General features: G+C 38.7%; 1 protein-coding gene across 1 annotated transcript in view; it reads right to left on the bottom strand.

The window, feature by feature from the left end:
• Positions 1-12321, bottom strand: part of LOC110018671 (protein ALP1-like) — a 40489-nt gene that overhangs the window by 23696 nt on the left and 4472 nt on the right. The window lies entirely within an intron of this gene.

Here is a 12321-nt window from a genome sequence, read left to right on the forward strand (position 1 = left end):
GCAAGTAATTTGCAAGCCCTTTTCTTAGAGGATGAAACAACAAATGATTTGAAAGCTAGAAAAAAAACAACTTGATGTTGATCATTTGATAAATCCTTTTCTAGTACAATATAGAAAAATTAACTAAGAGAAGGTAAATATAAAAAGAAAAACAATTATTGATTATTATCTCATAATGCATGTCATCATATATTCAGGGCAACAGGACCCTTTCTAAATCTATGCTTGAGAATTAAAACCTTATTTGCCAGGAAGAAGAGCCTCCTTTTTATAATCTAATTACCATGATAGAGCTTGAGTAAATTTTCCAGAGGGAGATAGATGCGGAACAAGAAGGCTCATTTTGTCATAACATGATAACTATTTAGTTATCATAATACATTTGTTTATCTAGCATTTAATAGTCTTATAAAGTTTAGATTTGCAAGCCATTTTGTAGCATTATTTTGTTTAGAATTTATAATATATTAAAGACTTTACAGCAAAAATATCAATATTTCATTATATAATACCCTAAATTATGAAGAACAAATATATGATTTCTTTCCTTAAATAGCATTCCGTGGGTTACAATTTGTGCAATGAGTTACTATATCAACCTTCCAATGTTATGTGCATGAGGAGATGATTTTGCAAAGTGTAAGAGTTTCTTTTTCATTATTTAGTTAACCTCTTTATTGTATCTTATTTCCCTCTCCAATATCTATTTGGGCTACTACATGAGGCATGCAGCTCCCTAGGCAAATTCCAGGGCTTAATTTTCCCATATAAAAAGGATTCAAATCCATAAGAACCCTCATGAGCAAAACCAGTAATTTATATATGGATTAAAATGGCACAAAATTAGATTCTAAGTTGTATAAAAGAATGACTAGCCTTAATTGTACATCACATATAGTTATCCTAATTAAATATTTGTTATTTATCTTAGATTTTAAGCGGATCCAAAGGAATCTCATTTGATTTTTTTGCTAAGCAAATCTTGAGAGATATTATTGGCATACATAGCTTAGCTTTTTAGCAACCAAATGATATACTTTGTTGAGATATTATCATATTTTTTGATACAAAATTATTTGTGCAAAGTTTTTTGAAAAAGTATGCAACTACATGTCAATTTTTAGGTCTATCATTCATGTCTTGGTTTGGTAGAAAATAAAACTCTATTGTTCTATGAATAGCAAAGTCAGAATATGATGTTACAGGTAGTTGAATCGTACATGTATCATGATTAAAATAATAATTAAGAAGGGTATGGACAAAAATTAGAACATAATTCTATCAAGTGCAACATCAATGTTACAAATTTAGCAAAAACCCTACTCAGCCTATTAACGTTTGAGAATAAAGCAGATAGGTTTCATTGATAGGGAAAGGGGTATACATATACATTACAAGAGTCATATAAAAGGAAAGAAATAAATTCAGAAATATATCAAATGGGAATTACATAAATATGATAATTGAAGTAAATAAAGGCTAATAATAATCGTTGTTAATAAGGCTAATAATTACAATACTCCTTCTCAAGCTGAAGCATAGATGTCCATCACGTCTAACTTGGATTTGAAGTCATCAAATAACAGCCAAAAAAAATTATTTGCGAGGATATCAGCTAGTTGACCACTGGATGGCGCAAATAGAACACAAATCTCCTCAGAATTGAACTTCTCTTCAGTAAAGTGTCGGCTAATCTCTATATGCTTGGTGCGATCATATTGGACCGAATTATAAGCAATGCTAATTGTGGTTTTATTATCACAGAACAACTATAAAGAAGCCGAGACCGACATACATAATTCGCGGAGCATGATGCGTAACCAAAGAGCTTCACGGATTCCAAAGGACACGGAACAAAACTTGACTTCTACACCGCTGCAGGCAACAACTGACTATATTTTGTTTTTCTAGGTGATAAGGTTTCCAACATGTTGACCTCACTTTCGGTCGAGGTGTAGTTTCCCCCTCCTTAGTAGCCCAGGATCTAGCCGTAGGACCTTTCTGTCGACTACTCCTAGAAAACTAGTGAAGGAGCCCTCCCCGTTAGCAATTCTGGACTTTTTTTCACTCGACTTGACGTTCCATGTAGTAGTCTTGACCGCTATTGTTTAGCAGGTAAGGCTACTCCGAAGGAACTTAGAAAGCATTCCTATAGGACTGCCGGACTCGTTGACCTGGCGCCGCTGCGCTCTTCGCTGTCCTGTTTAATTGAATTCTAGCCGAAATTTTCATAGGATTCGGACCGCGACGCGTTTTTTAGCCCGATCGGCAATGAGGTTGCCCGGACAACTCCGGATGACGAAACAGACTGCGCCAATGCGTCCGGAACGTCGATTTTGCTTAAGGGGGACGTTTGTTTCATTGCGACGGCGCGTCTTGAGAAAAATACCTATTTAAGTGTTTATTATAATAATAAGAAAATATTTTATTATTATTATTATTATAATTAATAACTTATATTAAAACCCTTAATCTAAATTCTTCCCCCTCCCCGCCTCATTCCTTCGAGCCCGTGGGTCTGCCTTAGCCCTAGGATGGCTCGTTTGGTCGCCCGGCCCGCTCCTTCGTGCCGTTGGAGAGGTTTCGTTCCCGCGTTCGCCTCTCGCATGCGGGACAAATCTCGCAGACGCCCATCCCTCGTATCCTATCTTCTGCGATATGAGTTTGAGCCTCTCTGCCTCGAATTGTATCCTCTGTTCTGCGAGGATCTAATCCTTCGCATCTCTCGATCCCTCTGCTGTATCTTCTTAATCATTCGTCTCCTTTGCCCTTAACGTATATGAGAGCTCCTCTGTGAAGTTTTTAAGAGGCCGAAAATCTTTCTAAGGAAGAAAACTCTGCTATTTTTCTTTCTCATTCACTTCTTTGATTTTCTAGTGCTTGAATCGGTTTCCTCCTGCTGTTGGGAGAGAAAGCGAAGTTGTGGAGTGCTTTTAAAGTTTCTTTGTTACATTCTTTTTGCTTCAAAGAGGTACATTCTTCCCTCTCCCCCTGTGCGCTGTCTGTGTTCGACCCTGCTCTTTACCGAGCCCCTGTGCTTTATGTGTGCTCGTCCTTGTTCTCTGTCGAGCCCTGTTAGCATGCTAGAATAGGGAGATTACTATTTGCCTCATTCCTAAACATGTTCTAACTTACTCTTTATACACTTATTATGTGGGAATGACATTTAAAAGCTTGAGGGTGTGTATTTCCTTCTCCCTCCCTTTCTCTGTGCTTTACTGGCTCTCAGTGTTAACCTTGTCGAGCCTCTGATGATGATTTCAGTGTATGGTTTAGCACTTTAGTTGCCACTATGCTTGTATTTGGAAACGTTTATCACTTAGAGCATGTGAAAGATAAAAAATAAATATATTTAGTCCTTTCTTTTACTTTGCTTATCTAAAGTGCTGAAGTCATAGCATGTTTCCTATCTCTCAAGGCATACTTATGTTAGAAGTAATTAAGACGGTGGTTTTGAAATAATTGGCCCTTCTCATGAGCATGTTAGTATGTGTACTGTGAAGCTTTCATACGCTTTCATTCAAAGCATGTGGTAGTTCTATTTTGAGATGTCTTAAAAGCATGAGAATATTGTTCTAACTTTTATTGTGGCTTAGTATTGGAGGTCTCAATTGCAGCTTGGTTTTCGACCCTTGTTGGGTTCGGGTTTTGGCCATGCTTGGCTCGGTTTGGCCTTTAACTAGTCCGGAATTTGGTAAAAAAAATTTGGTTTTTTTAGTTCGGCTTTGGTTTTGTGTTGGATCTCGGTTCTTGCCTATTGGGGGTTCTTCCTTTTTGCTTTGGTGGCTCGGTTCCTTATTTTGGGAAGATTTGGGTGTTGAGTTTATTGAAGCTTGGCTTTATTGAAGCTTGGTTTATTGAAGCTTGGCTTTTGCTTTGGTTAAAAGTATTATCTTAACACATTTAAGCTTCTCATTGGAACTTTAAGGACCTGGCTTTAGCTTCTCTTGTTCGGGCATAAACTGCTTGGATGAGCGTGGGGAGAGTAAGTGTGTCATTCCAAAAAGATTGAGGGTATTTTACACTCTCTTGCGTATGTCAGAGTTCCTGTGGGGTGAATTCGAGTTGCTTTAGTCGTGGACTTTGCCTTATGCCCTGGACTCAGCCTAGGCCGTGAGCCTTCCCTTTCCCTTTGCCTCGTGTCTTGGCTTTGGTCTTGGCTGTGGGCCTTGCTTACAATGCTTTGGAGTCGGTTTGGAGGCTTTGTGAGGGTTTGTCCATTCACTCTCCTATGTATATCAAATATCTTCATATAATCGGTTTGGGTTTGCCTTGGCTGTGAACCTCTTTTGGCCTTGGGTTGCTTTAGCCGTGAGCCTTATTTGTGCCTTGGGTTGCCTTTGGTCGTGGGTTTTAGCAGCTGTCTCTTGCTGCCTTTAGCCGTGAGCCTTACTTGTGCCTGGGGTTGCCTTTGCTCGTGGGCCTTAGCAGCTGTCCCTTACCGCCCTTAGCCGTGAGCTTTAATACCTTCCCCCTTTCCTTTTTGTTGCCTTGGCCGAGAGCCTTACCTGCTGTTCATCTCTTGTATTGACCCCGGTCGTGAGCATTTATTTAGTTATATGGGAAGATTTTATGCTTGTTTGATATATGAGGCTATTGATTAATTCGAAGGTTGGAAGATTCCGATTTCTTGCATGAGTTTGGGAGTACTAGTGGTGGTATTCTCCAAGTCATTTTCCTTTTGTGAAGTTTATGAGATTTCTAAGTCTCATTTTGGAAAAGCATTTGGTTGACTTGATTAATACTACGTCTTTGGGGTTTGAAAAATCAGCGCAAAGTGGTCCTTTATGTTTTTTTTAGGAAAGACCTTGGGCCCTACTTTTCCAGGTCTTTTCGATAGAAGTTTTGAGAACTGATCTGTTCTCATTTTCGGCGTTTTAGATGGATCAGTGTCTCCTCTCTCTCACTCCATTTTTGTTATTTTCTTTCTTTGCTTCTTGGTTCGGTTTTCGACGTTTATGTCCGACGCATAAGTGTCCATGTATAGTCTTTTTCTATACGTGAAACCATCAAACAAGGTCACAAGTAGTTTGTTTTGGGGCGTAGGGTGGTGATGATAAAGGCACACCGAAGATAGAGCAGAAAGATGTCCTATCCTATAACATCAAGATCCAGGTATTTGATGAATAATAGGATAACGGTATCCTTCACCAACATAAATCTAGCGAGAGTTGGCTCGAACCTCCTCAGGTTGTTGGCAGTCCCACGCCCGACAGTGTAATCTACTCGTAGACAATGAAAATTTATAAAAAAAAAAAAAAGCTTTGATAAACCCTATTTAAGCAAAAACATATTTTTCTATAAAACAAACAAAATTTGATAACTCTTCTTCGCATGTTTAAAATTTGTGTGCATATCAAAAAAACATAAATTTTAAAAATACATTTTAAAATTGATTGTCCACCTGACGAATACCTGTTTAGGCTGGGAAGTAGCCCTCTAGGTGAGGTTCAGGACATACTTATAGACGAGTGGCGGGTTCTATATATTCGGGTGACCGAGTAGCCTTCGTGGACCCTCGAGTACATATACATATATCTGCCTACACGAGTGCTTGCGGTACCCCTTTGCCTGAACTTTTTGTTTTATCGAAGCTTTGGACAAAGCACTCGTGCTTCTTTTCTTTCTTTGAGATTTCTCTGAGATTTTTGAAGATTTTTACTTGAGTCTTTTCTCGTTGATTTTCTCAAGTTTTCGATCATGAGTCGTTGTTACACTCTTCTCCGGATTTCCTGGATGACGTTTCTTCCAGACTTCGCTTTTTGCAATGCATTTCATCTTGCTATATTTAAGAAACAGTGAATCCCACGGGCGTACATGTTTGTTTTACATTTACAGATTGTTATATTATTCCTGTTTATACCTGCTACTGCCCTGTACAACATGTTATTATATTCCTGTTTATACCTGCTACTGCCCTGTACAACATGTTATTCTATCCCTGTCCCTACCTGCTACTGTTATGTACAACATGTTATATTATTCATGTTTCTACTTGTTATTGTTCTGTAAAGCATGTTATACTGTTCATTTTACTATACTTGCTACCACTCTATATAGCATGTTATACTGTTCCTTCTACTATACCTGCTACTGTCAAGTATGTCATGTACACTGTTTCTTTTATTGTGTTTTCTATTGTTTGCCCTGTACTGCACATTTTATATTATATAGCCTTAAGCATGCCTCCTTTCCATATAGAGTGTTTAGAGGACTATTACCATAGGGTCATTTGATTTGGCATCATAACTGGACACCCTAGAAAACTTAAACTCGTCACGACAAGGAGCTTGAAGCTAGCGCGGTGGGCAGCCCGACCATCTTCAACAGCATAACATGTCTTCCCCAGCTAAACCATTCCTTTCCTAGAAATTAAAACAACAATTTATAGGATTTCGAGGTTGTTCGCTTAGTGCAACATAAATCCTCAATCTTTTCGTTAGGCATTTGTGTAGCACTGTTGTATGATCTAAGCCCTAACTCGTTTTAGGATTCCGAGGTTGTCGTCCTTCACGACTTAAATTCTTACATCTTTCAGGCTATTTGTGTGATCGTTTCACATGAATGTAATCTCCAATTAAATAAAATTGGCAGGATAAAACACTTGAATATTCCTCCTCGAAACTGAAGCCAAACCATAGGGTAGACTGGGAAGCCACCGAGGATCTCTTCTGGATCTGTGGCATCCTCTAGTTCTTTTTCCTTTGGATCCTGTAATAAATGTTCCAAATTTGAATCATTTCCTTTTGCACACCTCTTTGTCTGATTTCGTTGAAAAGTCCTATCCTTTTGAAGTCCTTGAAGATAATTTTTCCTGATTTTTATCGAGAGTATTCTTAAGTGATTTCCGTCATTTAAGATGTATGGCGGTTGCTATAAATTCGGGTGGCCGAGTAGCCTTCGTGGACCCTCGAGTACATATACATATATCTTATTTTTCATATTAAATAAGGGAATTTGTCGGAAAATAAAACGGTTTCGCAGACCAAACGGACGTCATATATATCTTAATTTATTTGATCGAGTCTCATCCTCAAGTCTTGTGTTTATCCCTCGGGATAGATACAGGGTTTGAGGTAAAACGTTCTTTCATTTAAACTATGAAAAATATGGAGTCAGTTTGATTTTCATATTTGATTTTAAACTTAAATCTATATGTAAATTAAAACGTCATTCCGAGACGGGCGACGGGATTTCAATTTCGGTGACCGACAGTTTTTCACGTGTAACATCCCCAAACCCCACTTTTCCTCGCCGACACAACCATAAGAATAAGCAATACCCAAAAGTAGATCGTCGATCATGGGCGAACCTGACCCAATCAGCGTCAGTATAAACTGCAATAAAGTGAGAGGTGCGGCGCAAGAACAACAAACCTGAGCTCGACGTGTCTTTTAAGTAGTAGAGGATCCGGTGGACAGCTGTGAGAAGGTGCTCATAGGGGTTATGCATTAACTGACTTACAATACCCACGCGTGGCAAATGTTGGGGCGCGTATAGGTGAGATAAATGAGTTCCACACAATGTGTTGATAGTGTGCCTTTTTCACAGGAACAACATTGGAACATCAACCAATTTCTCATTGAGATCTATCAAAACAGCCACCAATTTGCAAAGTAGAAAGTTGGTCTCTGTCAATAGATCTATCACATATTTGTGTTTGGAAAGACAAATGCCCCATGAGGACCTAACAACTTCCATGTCTAAGAAGTATCGAAGAGACCCCAAGCCCTTCACTTCAAAGAATGTGGCAAGGATGCCTTCAAGAGATTTCAAGGCTGGCAAATCATTACCTGTGAGCACATTACTGTCAACATAGATGATAAGGATGACAATTAGGCCATTAGAGGAATGCAGAAAGTAAAGAATATGATATGATTGGGCCTGAGAGAGTCCATGGCCCATTACAACCTGCATGTACTTACTGAACCAGGCTCAAGGGGAATGTTTCAGTCGCAGAGAGAATTGCACAATTGACACACATGTCCTCCGAAAGTAGTCAAAGCTCATAGATAGAGACATGCACACCTCCTCTGTGGGATCGTCGTTAAGAAAAGCATTATTGACATCTAGTTGGAGTAAGAGACGTTCCAAATTCACTAGAAGGGAAAACAGAACCCGAATGGTGTTTAATTTAGCAACCAAAACAAATATCCCCTCATAGTCAACTTTATAAGTGTGTGAGTAGCCTTTGGCGATCAACCATGATTTATTGCATTCAAATGATCCATCAGAGTTAAATTTGGTACTGAAGATCCACCGACAACCAACTGCTTTCTTTCCCCGAGGAAGATCAACAACATCCCACGTATGATTTCGCTGAATGACATTCATCTCATCCATTACTCCAGCCTTCCATGAAGAGTATGCCAATGTTGCCTCAATAGTGAATGGAAGATGATGATCAGTCAAGTGGCAAATGCTTTGTAGGTCGGCTGCGAAATGAGAAATATTTCGTCATGGAATAAAAAGAGCAAGCCCGATTACTTACCTCAATGGTAGAATTTACCTCCTCATTCGGAGCAGGAGTAATCTCCACAAGTGTAGTGTTGAGGGACGGATTCCAAGACCTGCAAAGAGGCAGCGAGCTTAAGAGTAGACACCTTGGAACGGGTCTCAACGAGAATTTGATGCGTCAAATATAGACACAAAAAGTGGATGGAGGAGAAGTTGGTCTGGTAGATGATAAATCCAGTGGGACAAATGGTGTTGGTCTGGTAGATGGTGGATCTAGTGGGACAAATGTTTCCTCAAGAACAGTGGCTAGAGGAGTAGGTGGCATATCCAATGGAGCTGAAAAAGTAGTGTCCAAAAAATCTAGCTCTCCCTCACTTGAGGCACTGTTGAGGAAGTAGGGAACACTTTCAAAGAAAAAGACATCAGCACTCACATAGAGTTTATTTATGATAGAATCGAGACACTGATAGCCCTTTTAAGTGTCAGAATATCTAAGGAAGATACACTTGATTGAATGGAGATCAAGTCTACTACAAGTTGGGGTAGTTTTCCGAACAAATGTTTTGCGCCCAAGTATTTAGAGGTCTAAAGTGAAGAACTGATTGGTAGGAAAATACGACCTCAAGATTGTTAACGGGATCCGAAATTTGTGAATTTTTGAAGGGACTCTATTGATGAGATATGTGGTGGTAAGTACGACATCATTCTAAAACCGTGTCGGGACATTCAATTGAAACATAATAGAATTGACAACTTTGAGGTGTCGATTTTTCACTCGGCTACTATATTTTGCTGAGTATCCGTGTAGGAGTTGTGATGAAGGATGCTCTTGCTTACCAAAAAAATCCCCTAATATAAGTTAAAAAATTCATGGATGTTTTCCGATCGAATGACTTGAATTTATGTTTCGAATTGGGTCAAAATGAAGAAGTAAATATTTTTGAAGGTAACAACAGTTTCAGATTTGTCTTTTAAGTATAGATCCATATAATCTGAGTGTGATCATCAGTCAAGATAAGGAACCACCTCTTATTAGTGTACCTAGACATTTGAGATAGTTCCCACAAGTCACTATGAATTAGTAAAAAAGGAGCAGAAGAAGTTTAAGAGTGTGGTGGATATGGTATTCGATGATGTTTAGCTAACTAACAAATCTCACAATTGCAACTAGATAAATTTTTATTAGTAAACAACAAAAGATATAACTGTTTTAAATATTGAAAATTTGGCTGACCCAAACGACATTTAGTAGACTGGGAAAGACTACAAGTACTGGATGGAGTGACTTCGTCAATACTGTTTTTTCCTTGGAAGAAGTAGAGTCGGCATACCAGCTTAGCAGTTCCAGTCATTCTCCCCGAACAACAATCCCGAAAGATAAAAACATTAGGAGAAAAACGAGCAATGTAATCAAGGTCATATACAACTTACTGAAAAAAGGTTTAACGAAGGAACACGTAAAATAGATTCTAGAGTCAGTTTGGTTGTTAGAATAACAGACCCTTTACCAGCAATGGAACTACAGAAGCTGTTATCAATTTTAACGCTATCTCTCCCAGAGCACGGAGAACATGTCAAGAAGGCTTGAAATCAATAATCCACAGGTTAGAAAAAGCAAAACAGTGAGTTTCATTGGAAGAGAACTAACTAGATTCACGCAGGAGATTTGGTTGAAGGTTTATTCATTGGTTTTTCGTGGAACTTCCAACACTTGTCACGGGGATGATAGGGTTTGTGACAGTAATCATAAGTGAAATGATTGGTTCGTGATGATGTGAAGGGTTGAGCACTAATAGAGACCAAGGGGGGCGATTCAGTTAAAGGAATGAAAGAGTCAAGCAGGACAAGTCTACGACTTTCTTCCCAGCGTACCTCAGTGGATGCGACACGTGTTGAAGGAAGGGGATCCCGACCAAGAATATGGCTTCGAACTTTGTCTCGATCCTTGTTTAGACTCATCAGAAATTGGAACACATAATCCTTTTCCACGATTTTCTAGAAAAGAGAAACATAAGCCGAAAAGTCCCATGTGTAATATTAGTAGAGATTACATTTCATCCATAAAACCATCAAGTCATTGTAGTAAAGGGTCACGGTCTTTGATCCCTATTTTGCCTCGTGAATATTGTTGGAAACCTCATAAAGTTGGCATGAGTTTCCTACGTCTGAGCAGATATCTCGAACTGTCGTCCATGATGCACTTACAGACGGAAGAAACATATATGAATGACCAATTGAAGTCTCTATGGAATTGATCAGTCACGACATGACAATGAAATTCTTCACTTCCCATGCTCCATACGTCTAGTCAGTTTTCGAAGGTTCACGCATCATCCCTGTGAGACGGTCGATTTCCCTCGTCATTTGACAAACAATGACATGACTTGTGACCATTGGAGAAAATTATAACATTTAAGTTTATGGGAGGTGATCAAAAAGTACATGTGATTTTCCGGATCTCCGGTTTGCGGAGGGATTGAGGTCGGTGTCGATCCTCCGCTGGACTCAAGTACATAGTCCGGAGGAGGCTCAGTGGTAGAGTATGCCATGATTCTGACTGAGCCAAAGGTGATTTTGGGTTGTCGAGACATAGGAAGATTCCGGCTACAGGAGCAAGAATCAGCTATGTTGGGTTCTGCAGGGGATAGATATGACCTCAGGGAGGAGCTCCGACGATCTTGGAGGGAGACTGGGCCGGTTGGAGGAAGGTCCAGCAGCTGGAAGGTTATTCGCAAGAAAGATCAGGTCAGCTGGAGGGAGATCTAGCCGGTTGGATGGAGATCCGGTGGCTGGAAAAACATAGCAAAAAGGCCTACAAGTGCTCGGTGTCTAGGGAAGAGTCTCAGCGGCAGCTAGAGTTAGAACTATGGCTCTAATACCATGTTAAACTTTTGAGAATATAACGGGATAGGTTTCATTGATAGGAAAAGGGGTATACATAAATATTACAAGACTCGTATAAAAGGAAAGACATAAATTCAAAAATACATCAGATAGAAAATACATAAATATGATAACGAAAGTAAATAAAAGATAATAAATTAAAATAATAATGACTAATAATAACCGCAACTAATAAGGCTAATAATTCTAATACAACATACTCAGACGAACACTTTAAAATTCAAAATCACTTCAAATAAGATCACATTACCCGTGGAATTATTAAAATTGAGTTGATCGGTACTAATCACCTGATTGTAGGTATTTACTTGTAATTTTTTAACATGCTTAGAAGTTATATTATGCAGTTTTTTGCTTCCTCTAGCCATTTTTCGATATGAAAAAACTGTAGTAAAAGAAAGAATGAAGCATAATGCAACATTCGCTCGGCAACAATTATGATTGGGTGTCTTTAACTTTGTAGGCTTCAGCTTATATAAATCAACTGCAAATCAAGTAATTTCCACTCCAATGTCCATCCTACTTGAATGCAACTTAATGCCACTCGTGATATACTCTTTTTATGACAATTTATCGTGTTGTAATGATGATTTGGCACAACATTGGACTTTATAAGTGATGATTTGACATAGAATTGGACTTCATAAAATTTAACAATATAAACCGCATTTGCAAAATTGTTTTAAGTTTCAAATACAATCTTTCAAGGGCAGGTTGTTCTAATCTTAACCTTATATTATTTTTCAATTTAAATTTTTCATCATAGAAAAGGGAGGCTGCTATCCTTTGAGACCAAACTATTGTAAACTTAGCTTCCATGATCACCAGTATACACTGGAAATATGTATAAATGATTTATTTGAGCATAATCAAGCATTCAGGACAAAACTGTCGAACCACGGCATGCATGTGAAGCTGCTCAGATTTAAGAATATTCTACCTTCTATCCATGTATACAAG

Source organism: Phalaenopsis equestris, unplaced genomic scaffold (assembly GCF_001263595.1).
Source record: "Phalaenopsis equestris unplaced genomic scaffold, ASM126359v1 Scaffold000030, whole genome shotgun sequence".
NCBI lineage: Eukaryota > Viridiplantae > Streptophyta > Magnoliopsida > Asparagales > Orchidaceae > Phalaenopsis > Phalaenopsis equestris.